This window comes from Equus asinus, unplaced genomic scaffold (genome assembly GCF_041296235.1).
Source record: "Equus asinus isolate D_3611 breed Donkey unplaced genomic scaffold, EquAss-T2T_v2 contig_3, whole genome shotgun sequence".
NCBI lineage: Eukaryota > Metazoa > Chordata > Mammalia > Perissodactyla > Equidae > Equus > Equus asinus.
In genome coordinates, this window is record NW_027224960.1 from 1,281,812 (window position 1) to 1,307,287 (window position 25,476).

Here is a 25,476-nt window from a genome sequence, read left to right on the forward strand (position 1 = left end):
TGTCAATATGAGAATATTAAAAAAGGTAAATGAAACTCTGGAGAACTTACAAACTTTTGCGTCTTAGGATATAATACCTATGAAATGTAGGATTAACTAATTTGTAGGTAGAATGGAAATAACATATTTGGCACAGGATTCTTTTTTTCCTTTTAAAAAGGAAAAGAGGGTGAGAAACTAAACAATGACACAGAGGAAAAATGATTGTGTCCCTTTGGGCTATTCATACAGAAATCTGAGAAGCAGCTGCAAATTAACTCATACTTTAACCACACCAAACACTGGCTCTTAATTTTGGAGGGAATCACAGATCACTTCACAAGTATGATAACAGCTATGGATTCTCGTTCCCAAAAAAGAGTGAGTTCAAAACTTCTGCAAAATAATTTCATCGTGTCTATAAACTCTAAGTTAACGACTCTCTGCACTAAGAAATCTCTTGAATCTTTTGGACAATTTCTGTCTCCAAAGTCTGATGATTTGGGGATTAGGTTCTCTTAACATGTAGCCTAACATTATACACTGAGAAAATTTAACTAATCTGTTTCATTTCTAAAAATTCCATTAAAACTACTTCATATTAGTTATACTAATTTTTACAATAACTCTCTTATGGAAAAAGAAACATGCAAAATCAGCTTTCCCAGCTATTCTAATAATGTTCTAACTACTTAGGTACATACTTTCTAAAGAAAATGAAGTCCATTAATATGTAGTATCCATACATAAAACATTCACTAGATATTAAAATTCATATTGGTCTCAGAAGGAAACAGCTATGCTCTAGGCAGCAATTCTGGTATACTCAATAAATTATTGATAACATACAAATTATCAGGAAATAATTTCTTCAAGATTAATTCATCAATAGGCAGATTCACCAAACCTGCTCAAAGATGTTTTTGATTCCTTCCTCTTCTTGCACACAAGCACAAGTGAAACAATTATGATTTAACTATTTTTAAAGCAATATAAATGAACTGATTATTTCTTAAATTCTCTAAATTGTGTGTACAAATGGAAAATGGTTGGGTTTTCAATATATCAACCTTAGAAATAAACATCTTTAAGAAAATGATACTTTTAAAAGTGTGGTTTTAGGGTCCAGCCTGGTGGTGTAGTGGTTAAGTTTGTGCACTCCATGGGTTTGGATGCCAGGTGCAGACCTACATAGCACTCATCAAGCCATGCTGTGATGGTGTCCCACATACAAAATAGAGGGAGACCAGCACAGATGTTAGCTCAGGGACAATCTTCCTCAAGCAAAAAAAAGAGGAAGATTAGCAGCAGATGTTAGCTCAGGGCCAATCTTCCTCACACACACACAAAGTGTAGTTTTAGTTTAGTTTTGTGTTTCCACATCTTTTCATCTTTTACCTCTTGATCTTTTTCCGCTTTTCTTTCTAGAGCCTCAAATTCATGCAAACCATTCTTTTCTTTTAATTTCGATTCCATTTCTTCATTTTCTCTTCTTAGTTGTTCATAGTCTAGTACCAGACTATCATAGTTAGCACGAAGTGAATTCAACTCACTTTCTAAGTTTTCCTATTATAAACAAAACCAGATTTTCAAGTCAGAGAGGATTCAAGTTCTTTGTTTTGTTAACTAAAATCTGGATTAGTCAAATAATTCATTTAACCTTGAATCATTTGGTAGTTTGGGCCATTCTCCAATATCTTCCCAATGGTCTAGCTTGATCCACAGCATAACAGAAGGTCTGCCTTTTGGTAAACTAGCTAACATAGAATAGAGGAAGACTATTTTCAAAGAGATAGAATTAAAAAAGAAAGAAAGAAAGAAAGAAAGATCATATAAACAAATGCTCTGCCTGTGCCTGACTTAAAATTCAGTCGGGAGTAGGAGTAGGGCACATAATGGGAAGTCATCTGACCACAGATCCTTAAGCTCCTTGGTAATAAAGCTAATAATGTAATTCTCCACCTGCTTGACTCCTGTTTAATTTCTCAGACAGCTCTGAATTTAGGAAGTGACACGGAGCCATTATTTATTGACTTCTAAAACTCCAACGGCTGCCAGGCCTCACCGTGCTGAGCAGAGGCCTGTTTCTGCTTTCTGTTCCATCATGAGGAAGAGTAAGCCATGAGTTAAAAGAAACTAAACCAACACTAGGGATTTGAAAAAAACAACAAACCTTCCAGAGTGTTTTAGGGACACAAAAGCATATAATTCCCCATAATAATTAATTATAAGAACCATTACAACTAATTATAATGGTTAGCTAATGATAATAACAATTCCCAAGAATCACTGCAATTTTATTTCAAAATTAAAATGAAATTTTCTTTAACAAATACATTTATATGACTATGTTATATTTCTTTGAATATTAGCAGCCTAGAAAGCAAACATGGAATCTAAACATACTAAAGTATTCACTACAGTATTCCTTATTTCTTAAAGTTTTCATAAGACTATATAATTTTATTTACTTTCATTTTTCAGCATTATTTGGCAATATTACCCTTCCCTGATACACCATTCTACTTTATGCCTGAGAATTTTGATACTTTTAAAATCAGCCCTTTTTACCTTCAAGGGATGGCCCAAGGCAAAACAGAAACTTACCAAAAAATCATAGATACCAAGATCTGCTGGTAAAAACTAGAAGCAAAGGTTTACCTATTACCATACTTTAGGAAATGTTTAGCCTCTCTCTGTATGCCACAGTTACCAACGAGGAGTGTAACAAGTTGGGGAAGCCTTAATAAGAACCTCAACTACTACTGAAACAGTCAGAGCTAGAAATGTGCCACAACAGCAAACATCAATAACAAATGAATTTAAAGAAGAGTAAAAGGATAATGTTCTGTAAAATACATTTAAGTTACCTGACTTAGTAGTTTTGTTGCTGGATTCCACTCTGTCTCAGTTAATGTATCAAGAGTGTTACTGAAAATATCAGACTCTGAATAGAGAGCTATAATTAGGGGGAAAAGAAATTTATCCATAAACATGTTATTAAGTTTCCTAAAACTCAAATTAAAGATTAAAAAAATTCTGATCTGAGGTAATAAGCTCAAATTAGTTAATATGTGCTCACAGTATGAATGCCAAGAATATATAAACAGATGTGATCATTTATATACTCGTGTGAATTAAGATCACTGGTTAGAATTAGTGATAAAATGTAGGATCCTTAGTACAACACATTCATGCACGGCATAAGGACGTTTCAGTCAAGGACGGACTGCATATACAACAGGCGTCCCACAAGATTAGTACCACAGAGCCCAGGTGTGTAGCAGGCTGTACCACCTAGGTTTGTGTAAGTGCACTCTGTGATGTTCACACAACAACAAAATTGCCTAAAGATGCACTTCTCAGAACACGTCCCATCATTAATCAACGTGCGACTGTATAGGTTAAAAGGACAAATTCTAAATTTGAGATTTAATCATTGTAAGCAGATTTTTAAATGCCCCTAAAAAATACTTATAATGTTAGAGACAAACTTTGCAACAGATTCCTGTGTAAATGCTACCCTTTCAAGATTAGCAAAGTTTAAGCCAGACATTATATGGGTACTAACTTAATGAGCAGTGATTAAAACAAAAACAAAAAATAAAAATATCTGTCTCAAATGTTTCAACTACAGCACATCATTCTTAAGAGATCTGGAAAAAATAGAGAACTTCATCAATGTTCACTTTCTTAAAATTACTTATTTTTATCATCGTAATCACATCTAAAATACATACATTTTATTTAACTGTGTTTATCACATTAACTGAGTTATAAATAAAGTCTCTCTTTATGGGGATACTTTTATAATTAAAAGTAGTTGAAGAAGAACTCACATTCATCAATTTCTCCTCCTAAAGTTAGAGCAGACTTATGTGTCTTTGTTGTTACATTCTCTGGTACATTAAACTCATTTACATAGTTTGAATCCTTCATTTTGTTAATTTTGCCAACACACCAAGTGACTCTTCGTTTTTTTTTAGCCTAAAGAAGAAGAAATCAAAATTACCTCACACACATCTGGCTCAAACATCATAAAACAAGGGAACTAGTTTCCATTTTTAACAACCATTGACTTGGTAGAATTCTTATTCAGCCTAGTTTAATATCTTATCAGTCTAAGGACATCCTGAGATAAGAAAACATATTCAAACTTTTCAAATTAGTGTTAACTTCATAATAAATTTGATGAAACTATTATTTAAATTTCATTTTGTATTTGAAGGCTTACTTACAAGAATTTCTGCAAATTTACTGAAAGGAATTAGTTAAGTATCAATCCTTCAAGTAATCTGGTGTTACAGAAGACAGCACAGCCACCAACATAGTGACCAAAAGCACTTCTGGGAACCCAGCCTTAACTGGGAAGGAACAGACAGGCAGCCCATTTGAACTTCCCTCAGCAAGTAAATCTTCCACAGGGCCATTCCCATGCCAATTCTTTGCCAGTTTATAAAGCTCACGATCCAACCAGCGCTCCTAATCTTGTTCCTTCCGTTCTCCCTTGGGACTCTGTTCCCTCAGGTATCTGTTCATCTGTCGTCTTCACTACCTTCTTCCACTGGGCTTTAAGAATGCTCAAGCCTCTGTTTTCTGCTTTTGATTTTTTCAAAAACAAACCCTTCACTCCTTCCTTCTCTCTAGCCAACATTTTCTTTTAGTTTCTATGTTCTCTTCTTCCTCGTCTCTCTACTTCTTCCTCATCCCTCCTGGGATACCTCTGTCTCCTGGTTCTTGTCCCACCCAGCTAGCTGTCCTCATCACTCACTTGGCTTTACTGCTTTCTCTTTCTCTGACCACCGCCTAAGTGTTTTTCCATATTTTACAGGTATATTCCTCTCTTGTCCCTTTACTAGAACAAGCATTATCTCATCTTTTTTGATCCTCTCAACAATCCTCTCTTACTACATCCACTTTATAGATGCCTGAGTGTCCAAAAAGTTTACATGAGTTGTGTACAGTCATACAGCCAATTGGTGGCTGAGCCCATGCTTGTAACTTCAGACCTTATCCACCACCCATTCCACTGCGTTGCCTGTCAAGATTATCTGTTGTCCCCAGAATATATGGCTTCTGCTTGAAATGGCCAGCCCTTTCCACAGCCTGCTCTGCAAAAGCACATTCATATATAAATCCTTGATTCCCATGACCTTCAGCTCAACTCCATTCGCTCCCAAAGCCACTGGACCCTGTCATCTGAAACTCATAAACCTAGAACTCCTTCCACCCCAGTGATTCAGTTAATCCCATTATAGCTAGTTAGCTTAAGAGGGACATCTAGTCTCTTGATCCACTGTTTTCTTTCTGCCAGCTACCTTTGGGCTCTCATCCCATCATCTTAGATTCTATAGATCACCAGTTCAATCACATTTTGGGGTCAATGGTCTCAAACTATTAGACCCATTCTGTGTTCCCCACACCTATCCTATCACAATGTACACTCAGATGAATTACACTGCCATCTGAGCTTTTATTAGCCTCCTGAACACTGTGTGGACAGCCAGAAGACTGGCTACCAACATCACCTGGGCCCTTAAGGCTGCCTGGCAAGACTCCTTGCCCCCTCGTTGGCTTTCTTTTCCATTCCCTACAAAGGCGAGACTATTTCAAACCCTTAGTAGGTCTACAAACTGTGTCTCTACCATCTCCAGCCACCACAGAAGAAAAATTAAACCTCCTATTTCACAAAGAAAATACAAGCCTAAACTTACAAAAGCATTACTTGCATTGATTCCTACCCTTTTCCTCTGTCCTTGTTATAATGAAGGAGTGTTTCTCCTTCTATCTAAGGCCAGACCCTTCTACTGTATTCAAGATCCTACGCCTTTGGGCCATCTCAGCCTACTGCAAGGTGGCTTTCATTCCCAATACATAACTCAAATTGTTTTTGCAAAGGAGCTTCTTGTTTCTAAATCCAAAAAGTTTTAGTCTATATTTGTCTTATTTAACTTCTCAGCAGAACGTGACATCACTGACATAGAATGTGACCTCTCTATGCAACATTCTCTTCTTTTAGTTTACCACGTTCACCTGGTTTCTTTCTTAACTCTAGAGCTAAACCTGGGCTCCTTTAGGCATTCCTCTTTTTTGCTTTTACCTAAAAAGTTGTTTGGGAGGATCTTATCTTTGGCCCTCTGTTCTTTTCATTCTCAACATGCTCCCAGAGCAAGCTCATCCATTCTCACGACTTTAATTTGGATTTGCAGTAGTTAATGCCCAAATTGATATCTCCATCCCAGATCTTTCACTTGATTTTCATATATTTGCATTTTCAACTGCCTGACACCTTAAACTAGAGCTGACCCAAATAAAACACTGGACAGCTCCACTGCTCTTCACTCAATGTTCCTTAACTCAACAAATACTGCTACCAGCTATCCAGCAAGCCCAGTAATGTGTGCATGTCATTCTAGATGCTTCCTTCTCCCTTTCCATGTCCCCATGTTGAAACAATCACAAAGTTCTGTCGAGTCTGTCTCCCAAATAGCTCTCCAATTTACCCATTTTTTTTCCATCTCCAGAGCCACAAGCCTTGTGGAGGCCCAATCAATTGTAGGTACACAGTAGCCACATCTTTCTAAACAGCAATTCCAATCATGTTACCTACAAGGCTTTCCCATATCCTTAGCATAATGCAATGTTCGAATCCTACAATGTGGTTTAAATGCCCCTGCCACCAGAATATTTTAAGTCCAAGAAATATGTTTTCTCACGACTCCAAGCTTTTGTACATGTAGATGTCTAACCGGCATACTTTTCCCTACCCCTTTCCTTGGGCTGTTTCCTACTCATGGCTGAGCCAACAGATGGTTTTGATGCCTTCCATTTACCTGGTATGGTGGACTTAAAGGTAGCGTCTATTAATAATAATCTTAACAGCATACACTTATTGAGGATTTGCTGTATGGAGAGTATAGTGTTAAGCACATTCTATATATCACTTCACTTAATTGTCACATCAGTCCTATGAGGTGAGGATCAAGCTTTCTCACAGATAAGGAAACTGCAGCAAAAAGTATTTAAGAAAGGGCCCAAGGTCGAGAGTTAGGAATTGACAGAACTGGGATTCAAATCCAGAAAGTCCAGCTCCAGAGGCCATTCTCTTAACCATGACACTATCACTCCCCAAAACATCTGCTGGATAAATAAACCCCTACTCTGGTAAAAACAAAAGCACACAGACTGGAAGCCAGAATTTTGATTACTATGTTGATTTATAGTCTAGATAAATTTTCCTGAGATTACTATTTCTGTTTCATTAAATAGAAAATATTACCACATACTCTAGACACCTGTGGTTTCCAATCACCTAATCAATTTCATTAGAATTTCATAAGAAGTATAGTGCAAATAGATTCCTTGACTACATCCCAGACTTTCTGAATTAGGATCTCTTCATATGGGAATCAGGGTTAAGTATTTTTAATGAACGTTCTAGGTGTTGTTGAGGTATAGGCAAATACACAAAAGGTTCTTTCCTAAAATATACTGTATCAAAGGATAAGAAACACATAGCTATATAATAAGCATATAAGAATACCAATTCTATTCCCTATATATCAAGTTTAAGCTGTCATCTTTCATAAAAAAAATAAGACCCATATATGTGCTGCATACAAGAGATGCATTTCAGACTTAAAGACACTCACAAACTGAAAGAGAAGGAATGGAAAAAGATACTCCATGAAAATGGCAATGAAAAGAAAGCTGAGGTAGCAATATTCATATCAGAAAACATAGACTTTAAAATAAAAACTGTAACAACAGACAAAGGGCACTACATAATGATAAAGGGAATGATCCAACAAGAATATTTAACATTTACAAATATCTATGCACCCAACATAACAGCACCTCGACATATAAAGCAATTATTAACAGACATAAAAGGAGAAATAGCAACACAATAATAGTAGAGGACTTTAACAATCCACTTACACCAAAGGAGAGATCATCAAAACAAAAGATCAATAAGGAAACGTTGGCCTTAAATGACATATTAGACCAGATGGACTTAGTACACATGTATAGAACATTCCATCCCAAACCTGCAGAATACACATTCTTTTCAAACGGACATGGAACATTCTCCAGGACAGATCACATATTAGACCACAAAACAAGTCTCAATAAATTTAAGAAGACTGAAAAAATACCCAGCATCTTTTCTGACCACAATGGTATGAAACTAGAAATCAACTACAGGAAGAAAATCAGAAAAGCCACAAATGGATGGAGCTTAAACAAAATGCTATTGAACAACAATTGAGTCAAAGAAGAAATCAAATGAGAAATCAAGAATATCTGGAGACAAATGAAAATGAAACTACGACAGGCCAAAGTCTATGTGATACAGCAAAAGCGGTTTTAAGAGGGAAGTTTATATCAATACAGGCCTACCTCAACAAAGAAGAAAAATCCCAAATAAACAGTCTAACAGTGCACCTAAAGGAACTGGAAAAAGAAGAACAAAGCCCAAAATCAGTAGAAGGAAGGAAGTAATAAAAATCAGAGCAGAAATAAATGAAATAGAGACTAAAAAAAACCAGGAAAAAAAATCAATGAAACTCAGCGCTGATTCTTTGAAAAGATAAACAACATCGACGAACCTTTAGCTAGACTCACCAAGAAAAAAAGAGAAGGCTCAGATAAATAAAATCAGAAATCAAAGAGGAGAAATTACAACAGATACCTCAGAAATACAAAAGATTATAAAAGAATACTATGAAAAGCTATACGCTAACAAACTGGATAATCTAGAAGAAATGGATAAATTCTTAGACTAATACAACCTTCCAAAACTGAATCAAGAAGAAGTAGAGAATGTGAATAGACCGATCACCAGTAAGGAGATTGAAACAGTTATCAAAAACCTCCCAAAAGATAAAAGTCCAGGACCAGACGGCTTCCCTGGTGAATTATACCAAACATTCAAAGACTTAATCCTATCCTTCTCAAACTCTTCCAAAAAATTGAAGAAGAGAGGAAGCTTCCAAATTCATTTTACGAAGTCAACATCATCCTGATACCAAAAGCAGACAAGGACAACACAAAAGAAGAAAATTACAGGCTCATATCACTGATGAACATCGATGCAAAAATCCTCAACAAAATACTAGCAAATCAACTACAACAATACATTAAAAATTTCATACACCATGATCAAGTGGGATTTATTCCAGGGATGCAGGGATGGTTCAACATCTGCAAATCTATTAACGTGATACACCACATTAACAAAAATGAAAAATAAAAATCCCATGATCATCTCAATAGATGCAGAGACAGCGTTTGACAAGATATAGCATCCATTTATGATAAAAACTCTAAATAAATTGGGTATAGAAGGAAAGTACCTCAACATAATAAAGCTGATATATGACAAACCCACAGCTAATATCATTCTCAATGGAGAAAAACTGAAAGCTATCCCTCTAAGAACAGAAACCAGACAAGGATGCCCACTGTCACCACTCTTATTTAACATAGTATTGGAAGTCCTAGCCAGAGCAATCAGGAAAGAAAACGAAATAAACAGCGGTCAGATTGGAAAGGAAGAAGTGAAACTGTCACTAGCTGCAGATGACATGATTTTATATATAGAAGACCCTTAAGAACCCACCAAAAACTTCTCGAACTAATAAACAAATACGGCAAAGTTTCAGGATGCAAAATCAACATACAAAAATCAGTTGCGTTTCTATACACTAACAAGGAAGTGGCAGAAAGAGAAATTAAGAATATAATCCCATTTACAGTTGCAACAAAAAAGAATAAAATATCTAGGAATAAACTTAACCAAGGAGGTGAAAGGTTTGTACACTGAAAACTATAAAACATTGTTGAAAGAAATTGAAGAAGATGTAAAGAAATGGAAGGCTATTCCATGCTCTTGGATTGGAAGAATAAACATAGTTAAAATGTCCATACTTCCTAAAGTAATCTACAGATTCAGTGCAATCCCAATCAAATTTCCAACAACATTTTTCACAGAAATAGAACAAAGAATCCTACAATTTATATGGAACAACAAAAGACGCAGAATAGCCAAAGGAACCCTGAGAAAAAAGAACAAAGCTGGAGGCGTCACACTCCCTGATTTCAAAATATACTACAAAGCTATAGTAACCAAAACAGCATGGTATGGCATAAAAACAGACACACAGATCAATGGAACAGAATCCAGAGTCCAGGAGTCCAGAAATCAACCCACACATCTATGGACAGCTAATTTTTGACAGGGGAGCCAAGAGCATACAATGGAGAAAGTAGAGTCTCTTCAATAAATGGTGTTGGGAAACCTGGACAGCCACATGCCCAAGAATGAAAGTAGACCATTACCTTACACCATGCACAAAAATCAACTCAAAATGGATTTAAGACTTGAATCTAAGACCTGAAACCACGAAACTTCTAGTAGAAAACATAGGCAGTACACTCTTTGACATCGGTCTTAGCAGCATATTTTCAAATACCATGCCTGACTGGGCAAGAGAAACAATATAAAAAATAAACAAATGGGACTACATCAAACTAAAAAGCTTCTGCACAGCAAAGGAAGCCATCAAGAAAAGGAAAAGACAGCCTAACAATTGGGAGAAGATGTTTGTAAACCATATATCAAAAAAGGGGTGAATATCCAAAATATACAAAGAACTCATACATCTCAACAACAAAAATACCAAAAACCCAGTTCAAAAATGTGCAAAAGATCTGAATGGAGATTTCTCCAAAGAAGATATACGGATGGCCAACAGGCACATGAAAAGATGTTCAACATCACTATCAGAGAAATGCAAATCAAAGCTATAATGAGATATCACCTCACTCTTGTCAGAATGGCTATAATTAAAAAGACTGGAAACAATAAGTGTTGGAGAGGATGTAGAGAGAAGGGAACCCTCATACACTGCTGGTGGGAGTGCAAACTGGTGCAGTCACTATGGAAAACAGTATGGAGATGGCTCAAAAAATTAAGACTAGACCTACCATATGATCCAGCTATTCCACTCTTGGATATTTATCCAAAGAACGTCAAAACGTGAATGCGTAAAGATACATGCACTCCTATGTTCACTGTAGGCTTATTCACAATAGCCAAGACTTGGAAGCAACTTAGGTGCCCGTCAAGGGATGAATGGATGAAGAAGATGTGGTATATATACACAAGGGAATACTACTCAGCCATAAAAAAGGATGAAATCTGGCTAATTGTGACAACAAGGATGGACCTTGAGGGTATTGCTGCTGAGAGTAAAAAGTCAGAGGGAGAAAGTCAAACATTGTATGATCTCACTCACAAATAGAAGATAAAAACAACAAAAGACAATCACATAGCAACAGAGATTGGATTGGTGGTTACCAGAGGGGAAAGGGGGAGAGAAGAGGTTGAAAGGCATGATTAGGCACATGTGTGGTGATGGTAATTAGTCTTTTGGTGGTCAGCATGATATAATCTACATAGGAATTGAAATATAACGATATACACCTGAAATTTATATACTGTTATAAACCAAAGTTACTGCAATTAAAAAAAACAATAATAAAAAAGAAGAAGAAAAGAAGCTGTTGTCTTTTAAATTTTACTTTTAATTCCTGTTGTGATGTGAGGGAAGAAGAGGTCACTAGCATTCGTGTTAAGTTTTGAATTTTCTCAATCTGCACTTTTTGAAGCAAATCTTTTTCTTCCAAAAGTTGGGCCAATTGGTCTTTTTCCATTGCCTGGGCCCGAGTCTCTAAAGAAACCTAAAGAATGTAATATTGGGTTACGTTAATAAATGTAGGTAGGTTTTAAAACCTTGAAAGTATAGTTTAAAAAAATATAAATTTGTATGTGAGTTTTGAGAATTTTTCTTTTCTTTTTTTTTTGTTGAAGAAGATTCACCTTGAGCTAACATCTGTACCTATCTTTCTCTTTCTGCTTGAAAGGGATTTGCCCTGAGCTAACATCTGTGCCTATCTTCCTCCATTTTGTACATGGGACAACAGGACAGCATGGCCGCCAAGTGGTGTAGGTCTGCGGATGGCAACTGAACCCGGGCTGCCAAAGTGGAGTGCAACAAACTTAACCACTAGGCCACAGGGCTGGCCTGAGAATTTTAATTTTATTGAAATAAAATATGCCCTACCTGCAGAACACCAATATGCAGTTACCATAATCAATAATTTCTCAAACTTATAATAGGGTAAAATATACATTTCTCCTCATGTCACTATTCTATATGCCATGTATAAGATTATATCAATGCTGTTAAAGCAATTCTATTAATTGACTAAAAATATATAAATAGGCAGAGAAATCATAAAGCAGAGACTTGAATACCTATAGCAAAGGAAGAGAGATCCTTCTAAGACCGCCATTTGACATTTTAGGTCATTTTTAAAAAGATCAGTAAAATGTAAGTTTTTTACAGACTGGGGACCATGATGGTTTAAACAAACAAATGGTAATGACAAGCAATTATGCTATCTTATTAGATTGCTATCTTAGGGCTAGAAGAGGAATTCAAGATAATGTAAAATGAAACAAAGTAGTTTTAAACACTATTCATGGTCTCTCTTTTTAACCTAATTCTCTGTATTTGTGACAGTTTTTATCTCTTAAAAAAACGTATCTCTACTTGGCCCATTTGAAAATCTCAAATTTTGCCCTTTGGAAATGAAAAACAAAATCTAAAATAAGTTCAAGAAACCAAATCTTGCAGTTTATAGTAAAGTTTTTACGGGTTGATTTCTCCTTAGTTAAAAACTATTTGTTTTAAATTTAGATTGTAGAACTCAGATATTGAGGATTTAAGAGTCTCTGGGCATGTAGGCAGATCTCAATTCTAAATCCATCTCTATTCTTTACTGAAATACACAGTTCATACATACCTCCTCTAATTGTTTTTTAAGATCCATTATTTCTTTTCTATATCTTTTCAGGAGAGCTTCATCACTAGACACCTCATTGACATAAGGAGTATTCTTCATATATTTAGCAGTGCTGGCAAACTGGGAAAAAATACAAGAGTGTTAAACGTTGACACCAAAAGATTAGTTTAATTAATATTTAGGTTTCTTGTAATTTTCTTTTGTAAAGAAACATCAGTAAAAGCTTCCCAGGTGGCTTACAGCTTCTGAACACACAGCATTCTACGTCCCTGTAACAATGTCCATAACTTACCTTTGCCACTAGTCTTCAGGAGGGTCAGAGAAATATCTTGAAGACAGATGCCAACAGAGAGCCTACACACCCTGGCTCACTGGAATCCATCTACTCCTCAAAGTCCAGGGCAAATGCTCCCTCTGCGCTGAAGCTTCACTTCCAGTCAAAAGCACCTCTCCTTCCTTTGAACTCTGTCCTACTTATTAGCCACTTAACTTTTAATCCAAGGAAATCACGCTGGAAGACAGGTCTTATCTTCACTATAAGACTATAAATTCTGTGAAGCCAGGAACGCTATCTCCTACCTTTGTTTCTCTGACAGAACCTTGATCCAGCGCTCAATAGCTACTTAAAGTGATGTTTCTTAGAGCATGAGTGTCAAAAGTAACTTTAACTGGGTACGTGAGGGTGCCCATTAAATAACACTGAACCCTTCATTGAGACAGCTATTCTACTGACAGTTCTCATTCTTCTTTTCTTTTGAAAACAGAAAATACAGGCCTTAGGCTCAGAGCAAAGGCAGGCAACAATTTGTTAGCAGGAACTTAAGAATTATTTTGTTATAAACACGCACACCCATTTTTTGGGTCACCTTCTGTTTGTTCCAAGTGATAACCAGTTTTTCATTTATGGGACTGATAGAAAGTTTCCTTTTATAATAAGTTAAATTTAAAAAGTGAGTTATTTAAGAAAAAATCAAGTCAATTTCAATAAAATATTGTTGGATGTGGCAAAAATTGGGGAGGCAGGATATGAATGATTGAAGTTTGGGAAGATTAAGGAATGCTATTTAGTAGACACACCAATTTTATTTTAACAGGTATGTTATGTCAATTACAAAAAATTACACCTAATTTTAGTAGCTAATTTTTCCTTCTGAAAGATGATTTCCCCCATATTGATTCGAGATAAAAATCAAACTCACCTGGAGAGTAGTCAGGGTTTCATCCAAAGACACTGGAGTAATTGTGCAGATAATGCGTGTTTTTGCATTTCCTCCCAAGGAATTCTGGAGAATTCGTGTTAATTTGCTATCTCGATAATTTATGAAACCACTTAGTGAGAGATGAGTTTGGGGAGAAAAAGAGTAAAACTTTTTATATAACAAAAGTGGTTTATTTTTAACGCAGAACCTTAAATTTGCTACAGTTTAAAAAATTCATTCTTTACTGGTTACTTGAGGCAGAGCAAAACTACTAACTAGAAAATATTTAAAATATAAAGTAAATTTAGTAGGTCACGGTCATACATATAAGAAGCAACGCATGCTCATAGAATCACAGAAGCTTTTGAACATACAGGGGTATCAGTACATTTATTTGAGTGTCACTGAAATATCATAATTTTCAACCTAATGAAAAACGTAAGCATTAATAGGTAAATGTACAATGGGACAAACTTACCCAACTTGTCCATCACTAAGTTTCTTGATCACTTGTCCCAAAATAAATAAGCTACGATTTATATTACAGCCTTCCTTGAGTCGCACACCTGCATTTATTAAATAAATAAGAAAACAAATTGGCCCCTGTACTAGATGATGAACTTATTTATCAGTAATTTATGGGAGAAATTAGAAATTGCAGGGTCAGATGCTACAGTCTGTGCTTCAAATTAGATCTGCGCCCACCTTTCCTCCCACTGCTGACAGGCGCCCTTCCCTTCCTCCCACCCATCACGTGAAGCAGAAAGGCTCTCACCCAAGAGAAACAGCTCGAAAAAGACGACTAAGAAAAGAATAAGAATGCAGGAAAGCCCATGTCTGCACCACGTCCTAAAAGAGCTCCTCGAACTCCTCAATTCCAATCTATTTTTCCAAACCTCCAATACAGGCAACTAATGACGTGCAACCAAGTTAGTTCCTAGAGGTTCACAACCAAAAGTCCTTATTTTTAAACTGTTAATATGCTCACATGTCTTAAACGGAAGTCTACTGAAAAAGGTTTCTCTCACTTTATTCTCCTTTCAACCAGTTCCTATCGCTCTAACCAAGAACTATTATTAGTTTATTCTTCTAGAGATTTTTAGAAATACAAGTTCATACGTATTAATTTTTCCCCTTTCTTCTTTACATAAATAGTAACATACTATACACACTATTTTGCACTTTGCTTTTTTCACTTGGCAATATATCATCTATCTTATTGGTAAACATTGGTCTTTTTCACTCTTTTTTACAGCATAGAATTCCATTGTATGGATGTATCAGAATTTATTTACCTAGCACCCTGCTGAGGGACATGCAGGTGTTCAATCTGCCATGTACACAAAAAATACTGCAACAAATCCTTCTGAACAGCAGTTATTGCACAGGTGCGTTATTCAGCTATTGCTGGAATACTGCTGTTTAACAAGCCAGCTTAAAGCAACAGGCATTTATTTCTTGTTCACAGGTCTGAGGATCCACTGGTGTGGTGGGTACAGGCCACACTCAGCTGAGTGTCTCTATGTCAGGCTGCAGGAAACTAACACAGAGAGAGGCCTGACATCTTTATGGTTCTGAAACTTCCCATCTAAGTATGCGTTTTCATTTGTCTCAGTGTTTGGTTACCTCTTTCAGGTCTGTTTTAATGTTTTCCTTATTTTGGTCTTATACAATTTTTGTTGAGTTTCTTCCTAGGTATTATGCCTTTTAAGTCATTATTGCAAAGGGGGTCTTTTCGTACATTAAATATTCCAACCGGCTGTTGTGTTAGGAGGTGCTCATGTCTATAGATTAATTTTGTATCCTGCCACTTTTCTGAATTTCCTTACTGATTATGGTGTTCATGGGACTCTCAGGAGCTTTCCAACTATAAATCCTGTCAACGACAGAGTTTCATCTTTTTAACTAACGCTACAGCAGCACAAAGCAGATAATAAGCCAGATAAGGAAGCTGCTTTTTCTGTTAAAGACTTTTATCACAAAATTATCATTACTTTATTAGTCTCTAAAATGCATGGTGGCACTTTTACTCTGTTAAAGAACAGGAGGACTTTCAGACCAAAATATTTCATGAGTTTTCATTACCTTCAGCACCTGTTTGAGCAGCTCTTTCACTGCCTGCAAGATCAACCAAATTCTGCAGGAGATGAAAATAAACCTTTAGGAAGTGTAACTTGAAATAATAAAATCCAAAGTACTGGAAGAACATTTTTAACCCATGGTTTATCTGAACACCCCATCTGTTTCCTTGTTTCTCACCTCACTATTTAAGCCTTCCCTTGTCTGAGTCAAACTGAGCTCAACATCTTGTTCCTTCTTTATAATACCTCCTCCATAATGCTGCCAGAATAGGTTCACTTTCCTACACAAAGTTCGAAATCTTACCATGGTGAATACGATTCTTTATAATCCGGCACTTGTGTTGCTCTAGCCTCATTTCTGTCCATCAGTTACTCTTAACTCTGGCTGAACTACGGACTATGCCCTCCACACCATGCACAGCTACCCTTTGCCATTCCCTGTGTTTCGCTGATTCTGATGTTCTAGTCTGCCCCTACTCTTCCTTCACGACCAAAGGCAACTGCCACCTTCCCAGTGTAGCTTTGTCAACTTGATCCTTCCTTCCCTATACCGTGAATGAATTGACCTTTCAACGGTGTACCCAGAGGTCTTTATAGATATGACTGGTTATTATAGCACTTACTGTGTTGAGCTAGTTATTTGCGTCTCTGACCACACTGTAGCATCTTTAAAACCATGGGCTTTTCTTCCATTTCACAAATATTGTTGGAAAGAACTGACTGCCTGTCGTGCTGCAGGCAGCACGTTAGGTGCTAGGGATATGGCAGCGCAACAGGCAAATGAGGACCCTGCTCTCAGCTTATGTTCTGCACAGGGTGGGACTCGGGGAGGAGGAAGTTAGTGAGAGGAGAGAAAAAGACAAACAAATAAGAAACATAGCATGTTAAGCGTAATACAGACAATTTAAACAGAGTGTTAGAAGTGGGAAGAGGAAAGGACAGGACAGGCTCTTTGGGCAGGATGGCAGGGGAAGTCCCCCAATTCAGCTAAGATCTGGAAGGACGGAGAAGAGGGAGCCAGCCCTGCAAAGACCAAGGGAACCATACTCCAGATTAAAGAACAACCAGCACACCAGTCACAAAGCAGAAATGAGCTTGGTGTGTTCAAGAAATGGAAAGGGCAGTGTGGCAGAGTTGGTGAAGGAGAGATGGGACAAGATAGGGTACAGAAGCGGGTTTTTGGGATGCAATGGGAAGCCATTGGACGGCTTTGACAAGAGTGACATGCTTGACTGAACTTCCTCAAGGGTCACCTGGGCCCCTGGGGGGCAAACAGATTGGAGAGGGGCAAGACCGTAGCCAGGAGTCCAGTTAGGAGGCTGGGGCAGGAATGTGAATGGAGACAAGGCGGCCTGGACTAGGGAGGTTGCCATGGAGACAGTAAGTATGGAGGGATGTCTTCTTTACTCTTTTAATCTCAGAGCCCAGTCCTGGGCTCAGAACACTGTAAAGCCTCCGCAAATATTCTTAATGCATTAAAAGAAAGTCAAAGATTTAAATTATTTGTCTCTGTGGAGACCTCCAGTGATGAGCAGGTGATTACACACTTCTGCTTTGGAGTCCTGTCTCAGATACTTCTTTCTTTAAAACATTCAAAGAAGTCTCACCTTTCCTGTGTAGTATCTACCACAGATGGCCTAGATACATAATAAAGGGGTGAAGTGGTGGTGAAGGCAGCATGAACTTAGGTATAAAGATGGGAATAAGCATTAGTGTTCAAAGATACCAAGTGGCCCAACCTATCCTTAAGAGAGGAGCGCACATGGAGCAGAAGGACGTCAAGTTAGACTGGTTAAGAGTGGCCAGATCTTGTCCAAGGAAGTGACACGACACAAGCTTAGTGACATCAGAAATCTGCATAACAGACTGAAGAAGCAAAACCAGGTCATGGGGGCCAGGTCCAGGGGAATGATACAGTAATTCAAGAGATGAGGACTTGAGTATGACACCCATGGAATGCTAAAGGGTAGCATCAATAAAAAACGGGGATGACGGGACAAAAGAGAAGGCAGAAAAAGATGAGGTGAAACTGACTTGGGTTTCCAGCCTAGGTGACCAGGATAACACTGATAATACTGGAAAAAAGGAATATTCACCATGGTAGGAAGAAATAACTTGGTTTTAGACACACTAAAATTTGAGATATCAGTGAGACACACCATTATAACAATCTTTAGGAAGATATGAATTAGAACTCAGAGCTCTAGACAAAATAAATATATGGCTGTCATCAAAAGACAAATGTGAACCAAATGTCAGAGGGCAACGGGGAAGTAAGAAAGGCCACAGAACACGCCTGAGTTTTTGTTAGAAAGGTAGGGAAAAGAAGCCACAGAAGGGAACAGAGACGGAGCAGAGCTAAGAGAACCTGGATATTATTCTCCCAGAAAGGCCAGGAGACACTCAGAGACTCCCTCCAAAGAGCCAGAAAATGACTCTGGGGAAGACTTCTTTCCAAGAAGATACTTAGAGTGAGCGGGAGGCTGGAGGGCTGGACTTGATGATATCTAAGGTCGCCAGATAATAGAACATCAAAGAACACAAGAAAAGTCACCAAATGGATCACTGAATATGTCAAGAGTATTAAAGCTACATTATTAAGAGAAAAGTTAAAAATTGCAGTTAAAAAAGTTAAAAAAGGCCAGGTTTGGAAAACAAAACAGAAGTTAGGTTTTGTGGGGTTTTTTATTGTTAAACTGAAGAAAGAATAGGCTATTATAATAGACATTATACTGTGTAGTAAAATAACTGGGGTGAACTAGAATTAGATACTTGAGTGATTTTTCAAAATCTCAAAGTGAATAAACATATTATAGATTTACTCGTTTTTTCCCTGAAGTTTTCAAATAAAATAATCTTTATTTTTTAAAGATTGGCATCTGAGCTAACATCTGTTACCAATCTTCCCCCCCACTTCTTCTTTTCCCCAAAGCCCCCCAGCACACAGTTGTATATTCTAGTTGTAGTAGGTCCTTCTGGCTGTGCTATGTGGGACACCACCTCAGCGTGGCCTGATGAGCGGTGCTGGGTCCGCACCCAGGATCCAAAGTGGCGAAACCCCAGGCCTCCAAAGCAGCATGAGAACTCAACCTCTTGGCCACGGGGCCAGCTCCCAAACAGAATAATCTTAAATCGTATCCCACATCAAGCTAAAGAATTTAGGTCCTGAAGACAGAGAATAAAGTAATAATGGTAAGGAATAGGAAGGAAGCACAAAAACAGAGAGAATTGATACAGCGCAGCAAGAAGGAAATGGGAGGTTTACTTATGTGGTAAGGAGTGTTTGCATAATGCTTATGTTCACTCATTCAACAAACAGGTATTGAATATAAACTACATACGATGTGTTGGGGCTATAAAGATGAATTAGACATTACTCTTCCCTTCAAGCGATTTACAGTCTAAAACATTGTGCTCATGGACGGGGTGGGTGGAGCAAAATGGAGGGGTGAGGTGACCTGGGACTCTCTCCCCTCCAAACTACAACAAAGGACTGAAAAAAAACTGAATTTCAGCTAATAAACCTAATGCCAGGAGATCAGAGACCTAGAGTATCAAAAAGACGGAGGACAGAGACCCTGCTGCTGGCCTCAGAGGAGCTGGAACAGGGTAGGAGAGAACTTCGCTCCCTCCCCTAGAGTCTGGGATCACTGCCGCAGGTGAGGGAAGGAGTCGGGGAGGGGCCACGTGACCGGGGGATTGCCCAGGACTCCTGCCGCCGGTATAGTGGAAACCCGCTGATGGGGGAAAGCTTCCGTGTGTGGGGACCCCATAAACCCAGGGCCTCAGGAGACCAGAAAACAGAACTGATCCAAATCCAGATCGGCGAGCCAGAAAAACAGCCCCTCCCCCTGGCAAACAATGCTGGGTGCTGCCATCTTGTCCGAAGGCGGAGAGCTCAAAACACGCGGCTCTCAACCCCCATATAGTGGCAACAGGCTGTAACTGCAACTCAATTCTACCACCATGTGAAAAAACCGCTCCTCTACCATCCAGCAATTTATAAAAGCTCCAGACCAGAAGGAAAACAATAAAAACACAGAATTAAGTCCTGAGAACTTAGAAATAGGTAAACTAAGTGAAAATGAGTTCAGAGCAGCTATAATCAAAAAACCCAATGAGATAGAGAGAAAGATAGAGAAACAAGCCAACGAGTTCTGGAGTTACTTCACAAAAGAGATTGAAATTATAAAGAAGAATCAAACAGAATAACTAGAGATGAAAAACACAATGGACCAGATAAAACAGAATACGGACTCCCTGAATGCCTGTGTAGACACCAGAGAGGAGCAAATTAGCATAATTGAAGATATACAGGCCGAATGGCTCCAGACAGAGGAAGAAAGAGAACTAAGAGTTAAAAAAAATGAGGAAAATCTCTGAGAGATAGCGGATTCAATGAGAAGAAAGAATTTATGGATAATAGGAATTCCCAAGAACGTGGAAAAGGAAAATGGAGCAGAAAGTGTTCTTAATGAAATTATAGAAGAGAACTACCCAAATCTAGGGATTGAGGGAGAAATGTGTGTAGAGGAAGCTTTCAGATCTCCTAGATTTGTCAATGTGAAAAGACCTACTGCAAGGCATATAGTAGTACAAATGGCAAAAATGAAAGACAAAGAAAGAATACTCAGGGCAGCAAGACAGAAGTAAATAACCTACAAAGGAACTCCTATCAGACTTTCAGCAGATTTCTCTGCAGAAAATTTACAAGCTAGGAGAGAATGGAGTGACATATTCAAAACTTTAAAAGATAAAAATCTTTAGCCAAGAATACTCTATCCAGCAAGAATATCCTTCAGATGTGAGGGAGAAATTAAATCTTTTCCAGACAAACAAAAGTTAAGGGAATTTGTAACCAAAAGTCCTCCACTACAAGAAATCCTCAAGAAGGCTCTCATACCTGAAAAAAGAAAAAAGGGAGAAAGGGGACACAATCCACAGAGTAGGGAGACAGATAAATAGAACCAGAATAGGATAGCAAATATTCACCTATAGCATTAGGACAAAGGTAAGGAAACTACCAAAGCAAAGTGGATCTTATCACTCTAACTACAAACTCATAACACGAGTTGGAATAAGAAATGAAAATAACGGGGCTGGCCCTATGGCCAAGTGGTTAAGTTCGCGCGCTCTGCTGCAGGCGGCCCAGTGTTTTGTTGGTTCAAATTCTGGGCGCAGACATGGCACTGCTCATCAAATCACGCTGAGGCAGCGTCCCACATGCCACAACTAGAAGGACCCACAACGAAGAATATACAACTATGTACTGGGGGGCTTTGGGGAGAAAAAGGAAAAATATAAAATCTTAAAAAAAAAAGAAATGAAAATAATAATTTAGGAGGGGAAGAGCAAAGGGACTAAATTAGTCTAGGCCAAGTAAGTAAGAGACCACCAGAGAATAGACTATATTATACACGAGATTCAAAATACAAACTTCAGGGTAGACACTAAACTAAAAAACACAACAAAGCCACAAAACATAAATAAGGAAAAAGCTAAGAAACCCAGCATAAGAAAGTGCAGTATTAAATGGGTAGGCTAAAGCACACAAGAAGACAAACACAGGAAAACCAGATAACGAGCAACAGATTGACAGCATTAAGTCCACATGAATCAATAATCACTCTCAATGTAAATGGACTGAACTCTCCAATAAAAAGACACAGAGTGGCAAAATGAATTAAAGAACAAGATCCAACAATTTGTTGCCTCCAGGAAACACACCTCAGCCTCAAGGACAAACACAGGTTCAGAGTGAAAGGGTGGAGGACAATACTTCAAGCTAATAGCAAGCAAAAAAAAACCAGGTGTTGCAATTCCTATATCAGACAAAGCAGATTTCAAAATAAGACAGGTAAAGAGAGACACAGAGGGACAATATATAATGATCAAAGGGACACTTCATGAAGAAGAAATACATAAATATCTATGCACCCAACACAGGAGCACCAAGATTCATAAAGAAACTATTAACAGACCTAAAGGAAGATGTTAAAAACAACACAATAATAGTAGGGGACCTCAACACCCCACTCACATCAATGGACAGATCATCCAGACAGAAAATCAACAAGGAAATAGTGGAGCTAAATGAAAAAACAATTGGGCTTAATAGACATATATAGATCACTTCATCCTAAAACAGCAGAATACACATTCTTCTCAAGTGCAAATGGAATATTCTCAAGGATAGACCATATGTTGCCAAACAAGGCAAGCCTCTACAAATTTAAAAAAAATTGAAACAATAACAAGCATCTTCTCCGATCATAATGCTATAAGGCTAGAAATTAATTAGAAGAAAAAAGCTGAGAAAGGCACAAAGATGTGGAGCCTAAACAATACACTACTGAACAAGCAATGGATCGTTGAAGAAATTAAAGAAGAAAAAATACCTAGAAACAAATGAAAATGATAACATGCCATACAAACTCATATGGGATACAGCAAAAGCTGTGTTAAGAGGAAAATTCACTGCAATACAGGCACATCTTAACAAACAAGAAAAATCCCAAATAAGCAATCTTAAACTACACCTAACTGAACTAGAGAAAGAAGAACAAACAAAGCCCAAAGTCAGCAGAAGGAGAGAAATAATAAAAATCAGAGCAGAAATAAATACTATTGAAACAAAAAAGGCAGTAGAAAGGATCAACGAAACAAAGAGTTGGTTCTTTGAGAAGATAAATAAAATTGACAAACCCCTAGCCAGACTTACAAATAAAAAACGGGAGAAAGCTCAAATAAACAAAAGCAGAAATGAAAGAGGAGAAATAACAACAGACTCTGCAGAAATACAACGGATTATAAGAGAATACTATGAAAAACTCTATGCTAACAGAATGGATAACCTAGAGGAAATGGATAAATTCTTAGACTCCTACAATCTCCCAAAGCTCACTCAAGAAGAAGCAGACAATTTGAACAGACCAATCACAAGGCAAGAGATTGAAACAGCAATCAAAAACATCCCAAAGAATAAAACCCCAGGACCAGATGGCTTTCCTGGGGAATTCTACCAAACTTTCAGAGAGGATTTAATACCTATCCTTTTCAAGCTATTCCAAAAAATTAGGGAGGATGGAACACTTCCTAACACATTCTATGAGGCCAATATCACGCTGATACCAAAGCCTGACAAGGACACCACGAAAAAAGAGAACTGCAGGCCAATATCACTGATGAACATAGATGCAAAAATTCTAAACAAAATTTTGGCAACCCGAATTCAGCAATTCATCAAAAGGATCATACATCATGATCAGGTGGGATTCATACCAGGGACACAGGGATGGTTCAACATCCGCAAATCAATCAACGTGATACACCACATCAACAAACTGAGGAATAAAAACCACATGATCATCTCAATAGATGCAGAGAAGGCATTTGACAAGATCCAACAGCCATTTATGATAAAAACTCTGAACAAAATGGGCATAGAAGGGAACTATCTCAACATAATAAAGGCCATATATGACAAACCCACAGCCAACATCATACTCAATGGGCAAAAACTGAGCACCATCCCCATGAAAACAGGACGAGACATGTATCATCACTTATTTAACACAGTACTGTACACACTTATTTAACACAGTACTGGAAGTCCTGGCCAGAGCAATCAGGCAAGACAAAGGAATAAAAGGAATCCAAATAGGGAGGGAAGAAGTGAAACTCTCGCTGTTTGCAGATGACATGATCTTATATATAGAAAACCCCAAAGAATCCATTGGAAAACTCTTAGAAGTAATCAACAACTACAGCAAAGTTGCAGGGTATAAAACCAATTTGCATAAATCAGTAGCATTTCCATATTCTAACAACGAACTAACAGAAAAAGAACTCAAGAACACAATACCATTCACAAAAGCAACAAAAAGAATAAAATACCTTAGGGTAAATTTAACTAAGGAAGTGAAGGACCTATATAATGAAAATTACAAGGCCTTTTTGAGAGAATTGGATGACGACATAAGGAGATGGAAAGACATTCCATGTACATGGATTGGAAGAATAAACATCGTTAGAATGTCCGTTCTACCTAAAGCAATCTACAGATTCAACACCATCCCAATCAGAATCCCAATGACATTCTTTACAGAATTAGAACAAAGAATCCTAAAATTTATATGGGGCAACAAAAGACCCCAAATTGCTCAAGCAATCCTGAGAAAAAAGAACAAAACGGGAGGCATTACAATCCCTGACTTCAAAACTTACCACAAAGCTACAGTAATCAAAACAGCATGGTACTGGTACAAAAACAGGTGCACAGATCAATGGAACAGAATTGAAAGCCCAGAAATAAAACCATACACCTATGGACAGCTTATCTTCGACAAAGGAGCAGAGTGCATACAATGGAGAAAAGAAAGTCTTTTCAACAAATGGTGCTGGGAAAACTGGAAAGCCATATGTAAAAGAATGAAAATTGACCATTCTTTTTCACCATTCACCAAAATAAACTCAAAATGGATCAAAGACCTAAAGGTGACACCTGAAACCAGAAGGCTTCTGGAAGAAAACGTAGGCAGTACGCTCTTTGACATCAGTATTAAAAGGATCTTTTCGGACACCATGTCTACTCAGAGAAGGGAAACAATAGAAAGAATAAACAAATGGGACTTCATTAGACTAAAGAGCTTCTTCAAGGCAAATGAAAACAGGATTGAAACAAAAAAACAACCCACTAACTGGGAAAAAATATTTGCAAGTCATATACCTGACAAAGGCTTAATATCCATAATATATAAAGAACTCTCACAACTCAACAACAAAAAATCAAACAACCCGATCAAAAAATGGGCTGGAGACATGAACAGACATTTCTCCAAAGAAGATATACGGATGGCCAATAGGCACATGAAAAGATGCTCATCATCACTGATCATCAGGGAAATGCAAATCAAAACTACACTAAGATATCACCTTACACCCATTAGAATGACAAAAATATCTAAATCTAATATTAACAAATGTTGGAGAGGTTGTGGAGAGAATGGAACCCTCATACACTGCTGGTGGGAATGCAAACTAGTGCAGCCACTATGGAAAACAGTATGGAGATTCCTCAAAAAATTAAAAATAGAACTACCATACGATCCAGCCATTCCACTACTGGATATCTATCCAAAGAGCTTGAAGTCAGCAATTCCAAAAGTCCTATGCACCCCAATGTTCACTGCAGCATTATTTACAATAGCCAAGATATGGAAGCAACCTAAGTGCCCATCAACAGATGAATGGATAAAGAAGATGTGGTATATATATATACAATGGAATACTACTCAGATGCAAAACAGAACAAAATCATCCCATTTGCAACAACATGGATG

General features: G+C 37.6%; 1 pseudogene; it reads right to left on the reverse strand.

The window, feature by feature from the left end:
• Window positions 1-25,476, reverse strand: part of LOC139043590 (centromere-associated protein E-like) — a 79,769-nt pseudogene that overhangs the window by 47,377 nt on the left and 6,916 nt on the right.